Source organism: Phyllobates terribilis, unplaced genomic scaffold, assembly GCF_046119375.1.
Source record: "Phyllobates terribilis strain yellow unplaced genomic scaffold, ASM4611937v1 Scaffold_511__1_contigs__length_1272262, whole genome shotgun sequence".
NCBI classification, from domain to species: domain Eukaryota; kingdom Metazoa; phylum Chordata; class Amphibia; order Anura; family Dendrobatidae; genus Phyllobates; species Phyllobates terribilis.
In genome coordinates this window covers 422,718-429,986 of record NW_027363271.1, presented here as the reverse complement: position 1 = coordinate 429,986, position 7,269 = coordinate 422,718, and the positions used below count along the sequence as shown (strand labels likewise).

The window sequence follows — 7,269 nt, the reverse complement described above, 5'->3', positions numbered from 1 at the left end:
AATTTGAGGCAATTGGCTCCCATTAATATTACGGATAAATGGTGACTGTGCTAAACTAACAATCTCTAATAATACTTCATTACTTATCTCTGGTAGATCACTCTGATATAAACAAACATCTCGTCTCAGAGGATGAGGAGGACAATGAGAGCTTTAACTTCCAGAATTTTACATCTTCTTCTGAAAAGCTTTCTAAAGTAAGTATGAGAACAATAAATCTAAAATATGTAAAAAAAGACCTCTAAAAGTAAAAAAAAAGTATTTAATATCTTCTTGTTGTCCGCATTTAGCTCTGTACCACCGCTACCAGGAGGATGAACAATGAGGATCCCAAGTCCCCTCCAGAGTGTACCCCGGCATCCAGCACAAGCATCTCAGAAATGTGAGTAGATTCTAGGGTCATTACTGGGAGCTCCATACTGATATATATGCACAAACCCAAATATAGGACATAAACACCATAACAACAAATACAGCATGCATCTCCCGTGATTAGCAGTCATTGTCCTTTTGGCTTCAGAAACCTCTGGTGGTGACAGCCCATAATTGCAGCCAGTCATGCACTTTTAGTGCTGCCCACACTGTAGGAGAGATGTAGTACTACATGCCAGCCATTCTTGGTAGTGGTTTTTCGCTCTGCTTTATAGAAGGTAGTTTTGAGTAGGAAACCTTCCCTACCATAACTCTTATATATCCTAATAGGCCTTATTGTTGATGTTAATCTAGTGAGACAACCCCTTCTATACCGAATTTACTTGTAATTTACACGTTTATCTTCTTCCAAACAGGCAGAAAGAATCTTTTCCTGTGTCTATTAGAGATGATGCTATTACCAGCTTGCCACCCTCGTCCCCATTGTCAGGTATGTACATGTCTACAGCACAAAAAATGAGAATGTTGATGTCAAGGCTCAAATATTTTCATATGGTATTTTTGTTAGTGGTCTTCTATGTTATACATGTTTCATGGATCCCAATTATGTTGCCCATAGGCCCATACTGTATCTCCATTTGCCTAATTTTGTAAAGTTTTTCCAGATTACCAGATGTATAGGGGACAGGAGTAGAACAATTCTACTATATGCAGGAAAGATACAAAGCAGATCCTATAAGAATATATTGTTAATGAGGGCTTTTTTCTACTTTCTGATTAGAAATTCCAGCTGACGTGGAAAGAAAATCTTCAATATATCTGAGTATAGAGCAAGAAATCTCAGAAAATGAAGAAAAGGGGGAAAAGAGACGAGGTAAGTGTGAGAGTCAGCTCCATGTTGTGTGATGTCATTCAGTGAGAATAATTCATGTGGAGCAGTTGTTGTTAGGGATGGGCAGACCCGTGGATATTCGGGTCCATCAGGCTCAAGAATGTTACCCTAACGTGATCCCGAACCCGAACGGGATGTGGTGAATATTCATGGGACTTTAATAGCGGGCACACAGACAGCTGAGCGCAGCAGGAGCTGCGTTGCGGCTACCACGTGCAAACTATTAGGGAAAATGAGTGGTCACTGCTCCCCACGCATGCAGTGAATATTTCAGCACAGAGGGGAACACAGCGCTGGAGGAGAGAGGAGGTGAGTATGATTGTTTATTTTTTTTATGAGCAGCGTGACAGAGATCAGGGGGTGCCAAGCATACCAGGATGAGGGGGCCATACATACAGGGATGAAGGGGGCCATGCATATAAGTGATGAGGGGGGCGATGCATATAAGGATGAGGGGGGCTATACATACAGGGATGAGGCATGAGGGGGGCCATACATACAGGGATGAAGGGGGCCATACATACTTGGATGAGGGGGTCCATACATACAGGGATGAAGGATGAGGGGGGCCATACATACAGGGATGAAGAGTGCCATACATACCAGGAAGAGGAATGAAGGTACCATACATACCAGGAAGAGGGATGAAGGTGCCATACATACCAGGATTGGTGTGCGGGGGCGCCATACATAACAGGATGAAGAGTGCCATACATACCAGGAAGAGGGATGAGGGGGCCATGCATACCAGGATGGGGGATTGGGGTGCCATGCATACCAGGATGGTGGATTGGGGTGCCATTGCATATCAGGATGGAGATGAGGGCCACATATAACAGGAAGGAGGGGGCCATATATACCAGGATGGGGGATATTAACGGAAGTGGGGTACATTACCCCTATAACAGTGTCAGCAGCAGACCCCCTCCAGCTTAACAGGGCATCATGACAACATTTTTTGCTTAAATTTTTTTTCTATTTTGCTCCTCTAAAACCTAGGTGCGTCTTATAGTCCGAAAAATACGGTATTCACCAGCCGGTGCCTGTGCATAGTTAGAAATTTGTCAGTGAGATATATAATTTAGTGCAGTGTGTGTGTGTAGCTTACTGTACATGTATTTAGATAATAATTAAAAAAATAAAATAAAAAAATGCCCAGATGAGGGAAAGCAGACAGCTCGGGACTGGTGTTATTATTCTGGGAAGAGGCCAATGTCCATGAAGCTTCCCAGGCTATTAATATCAGCTCACGGCTGTCTGCATAGCCTTTACTGATTATTAAAAGGGGGTGCACCCCCAAAAGTGATGTGGGGTCCCCTTTATACTGCGCCGGCCAATCACAGGCATACCAATACTTGGCATGGCAGTGATGGGGCCTGAAGTGCCCACTCCAGAAAAGTTTGTTGATTGGCTGTTCTGCATCCTTTCAACAAGCTTTGTTCGGACTGCTGAACCCAAACAGTAACACAGACTTCCGGGAGACACTAGATGTCCAGTACGGACTGTCACATATATGATGGCTGACAATGATCCCTGACCTCTTTATGAATAAGATTCCTCTGCCGTTCAGCCACAGTGACCGCACAGTAGTATCAAGTAATAAGTCGTCCCTTTACTTACATTATAGACACAAAGCAGATCCTATAAGAATATATTGTTAATGAGGGCTTTTTTTTACTTTCTGATTAGAAATTCCAGCTGACGTGGAAAGAAAATCTTCAATATATCTGAGTATAGAGCAAGAAATCTCAGAAAATGAAGAAAAGAGGGAAAAGAGACGAGGTAAGCGAGAGAGTCAGCTCCATGTTGTGTGATGTCATTCAGTGAGAATAATTCATGTGGAGCAGTTGTTATTAGGGATGGGCAGACCCGTGGATGTTCGGGGAACACAGCGCTGGAGGAGAGAGGAGGTGAGTTTGATTGTTTATTTTTTTTATGAGCAGCGTGACAGGGATCATGGGGTGCCAAGCATACCAGGATGAGGGGGCCATACATACAGGGATGAAGGGGGCCATGCATATAAGGATGAGGGGGGCGATGCATACAAGGATGAGGGGGGCTATACATACAGGGATGAGGCATGAGGGGGGCCATACATACAGAGATGTGGCATGAGGGGGGCCATACATACAGGGATGAAGGGGGCCATACATACCGGGATGAGGGGGGCCATACATACAGGGATGAAGGATGAGGGGGGCCATACATACAGGGATGAATAGTGCCATACATAGTATACATACCAGGAAGAGGAATGAAGGTACCATACATACCAGGAAGAGGGATGAAGGTGCCATACATACCAGGATGGGTGTGCGGGGGTGCCATACATAACAGGATGAAGGGTGCCATACATACCAGGAAGAGGGATGAGGGAGCCATGCATACCAGGATGGGGGATTGGGGTGCCATGCATACCAGGATGGTGGATTGGGGTGCCATTGCATATCATGATGGGGATGAGGGCCACATATAACAGGAAGGAGGGGGCCATATATACCAGGATGGGGTATATTAACGGAAGTGGGGTACATTACACAGTGTCAGCAGCAGACCCCCTCCCCCTTAACAGGGCAGCATGACAACATTTTTTGCTTACATTTTTTTCTATTTTGCTCTTCTAAAACCTAGGTGCGTCTTATAGTCCGAAAAATACGGTATTCACCAGCCGGTGCCTGTGCATAGTTAGAAATTTGTCAGTGAGATATATAATTTAGTGCAGTGTGTGTGTGTAGCTTACTTTACATGTATTTAGATAATAATTAAAAAAATAAAATAAAAAAATGCCCAGATGAGGGAAAGCAGACAGCTCGGGTCTGGTGTTATTATTCTGGGAAGAGGCCAATGTCCATGAAGCTTCCCAGGTTATTAATATCAGCTCACGGCTGTCTGCATAGCCTTCACTGATTATTAAAGGGGGGAGCACCCCCAAAAATGACGTGGGGTCCCCTTTATACTGCGCCGGCCAATCACAGGCATACCAATACTTGGCATGGCTGTGATGGGGCCTGAAGTGCCCACTCCAGAAAAGTTTATTGAATGGCTGTGCTGCATCCTTTCAACAAGCTTTGTTCGGACTGCTGAACCTGAACAGTAACACAGACTTCCGGGAGACACTAGGTGTCCAGTACGGACCGTCACATCTATGATGGCTGACAATGATCCCTGACCTCTTTATGAATAAGATTCCTCTGCCGTTCAGCCACAGTGACCGCACAGTAGCATCAAGTAATAAGTCGTCCCTTTACTTACATTATAGACACAAAGCAGATCTTATAAGAATATATTGTTACTGTTTTTTTTTTCTACTTTCTGATCAGAAATTCCAGCTCTCGAGAAAAGAAAATCTTCGCTGTATTTGCTTATAGAGCAACAAAACTCAGAAAATAAAGAAAAGAGGCAAAAGAGACGAGGTAAGTGTGAGAATCAGCTCCTTTACTTACATTATAAATACAAAGCAGATCCTATAAGAATATATTGTTACTGAGTTTTTTTTTTTACTTTCTGATCAGAATTTCCAGCTCAGAAAGAAAGGAAATCTGAAAAAAATCTGAGTACACAGGAACAAAACTCAGAAAATGAAGAAAAGAGAGGAAGGAGACGAGGTAAGTGTGAGAATCAGCTCTATGTTGTGTTATGTCAGTGAGAATAATTCATGTGGAGCAGATGTCATCTGTCAGTGATGGGATTGTCGCATGTATGATGGCTGACAATGATCCCTGACCTCTGTATGTTAAGATTCCTCTGCCGTTTGGCCGCAGTGTCCACGCAGTGGTATCATGTAATACGGAGTCCCAGTACTTACATTATATTGATTTCTCTTCTCATAGGTTCCCTCCTCCGCCGGATCTTATCATCCTGCCGGCGTGGATTGTCCAGGGCTGCTCGGATATGTGCATGTTGTCACTGTTCCCCCAGCATCATCTAAAAGACTGAAAACCTCCGCATCTAGAAACCAGAAATGCAGCAGATCCCCCATCACTGCTGAACCTGTATAGAAGGACCTTCACCAGCTTCCTGTGGCCTTCTCACTGGAACATCTTTACCCGGATATGTTTTGCCTCTATCATCAGGCTCCGCGGTATTCATACTACTCGCCTGACTTGGCTTTTACTGATCACCTGGTATCTGACCCCAGCTGTGTTCATGACTATGATTTCATCTATTAATAATATTCATGGTTTTGTTCATGTCTTAACCTTCTATCCTATTATTAATAATAAAAAAATAAAAATAAAAGCTGTTACTGTTGCTCTGATTTTTTTTCATCTTGAGTTCACAACTAATTGTAACTCACTAATTGTTCTTCTTAACACTAAATGCATTTGTCATTATTCTGAATGCAGCAGCCAGGCTCATATTTCAGTCCAGCAGCTACACCGGCGCCTCCACAGTACCAGTCATTGCACTCTCCCACAAAGCTCTCCACAGTGCTACACTGTTCTACAACTCCTCCCATATGTCAGTCTACTACCATATCTACACTCCAATGAGCAAAGACTAATATCCTCCATAATCAGGACCTCCCACTCTCACGTCCATGACTTTTTCTGTGCTGCACCAGCTCTCAGGAGTGCATCAGGTTCATTCCTACTGTCTATGGATTTAAGTGTTCACTAAAAACAGAACACTTAGCAAGACTATCAAGTCATGTCACTAATCTAAGTTTTGCCCCCAGCACTCAGTAGCACTTAATATCTGTACATATGTACAGATATTGGCTGGTGACCTGTTCATTTAGTCTTAACTCCTCGAAGATAGGTGCTCCCTAAAACCACATCTGTTTAGGGCGGCCTATCACGCTCCTTAATCAAAGTCCTTTTATATATTTATAGCCCATTCATTATTTCTCCAAACATAAGTCACTCCACCGCACCCAAAACCACTACAAATCCTGGCTGGCGACAGCTCCTGCAGCCTTTATCTCTCCCTCATCCCCTCAAGATGGCGGACCATCATTGTAAATAAGCCCCTGCACTTTGTGTCCCCCCACCTCATTATAGATTGTAAGCTCTTACCAGCAGGGTCCTCATTAGTTTTGCTGTAATTATTGTATTATCTTTAGCTATGTTACTTATGACTGTTGTATATGAACCTGAATTGTAAAGCGCTGAGGAATATGTTGGCGCTATATGAATAAAGATTATTATTATTAAAGCAAAACAACAACATGCTTCATACCGCCAAATCTTCCTTAACTCCTTAGTGACCAAGCCAATTTTGACCTTAATGACCTGCCCAAATTTTTGAAGTTTGACCAATGTCAATTTATGTGGTAATAACTCTTTAACGCTTCAACGGATCCCACTGATTTTGAGACTGTTTTTTTATGACATATTGTACTTCATAATAGTGGTAACAATTTTTCAATATGACTTTCATTTATTTGTGAAAATATCGGAAATTTGGCGAAAATTTTTAAAATTTCACAATTTTCAACCTTTTAGTTCTTACGCCCTTAAATCAGAGTGTCATGTCACACAAAACAGTTAATAAATAACATTTCCCACATATTTACTATACATCTGCGTCATTTTTGAAACATCGTTTTTTCTGTTAGGAAGTTATAAGGGTCAAGAGTTGACCAGTGATTTCTCATTTTTACAACAAAATTTACTAAATATTTTTTTTAGGGACCACATCACATTTCAATTGACTTTGGGGGGCATATATGACACAAAATATCCAAAAGGGATACTATTCTAAAAATTGCACCCCTTAATTCCTCAAAACCACATTCACAAAGTTTATTAACTTTTCAGGTGCTTCACAGGAACTAAAGCAATGGCAAGGAAAAAATAAATATTTTTTCCACAAAAATTTTACTTTAGCCCCATTTTTTTTATTTTCACAAGTGTAACAGGAGAAATGGACACCAAAAATTGTTGTGTAATTGGTCCTGAGTATGCCAATACCCTATATGTGGGATAAAACTACTGATTGGGCACACGGCAGGGTTCAGAAGGGAAGGAGCATAATGTCTTTTTGAATGCAAAAATAGCTGG

General features: G+C 42.2%; 1 long non-coding RNA gene across 1 annotated transcript; it reads left to right on the top strand.

Moving 5' to 3' along the window:
• Nucleotides 1–795: 795 nt before the first annotated feature.
• Nucleotides 796–3,035, top strand: LOC141231525 (uncharacterized). The gene is made up of 3 exons (XR_012297863.1): nt 796–862; nt 1,154–1,246; nt 2,954–3,035. It is a non-coding gene; the product is annotated as an uncharacterized lncRNA (long non-coding RNA).
• Nucleotides 3,036–7,269: the final 4,234 nt, after the last annotated feature.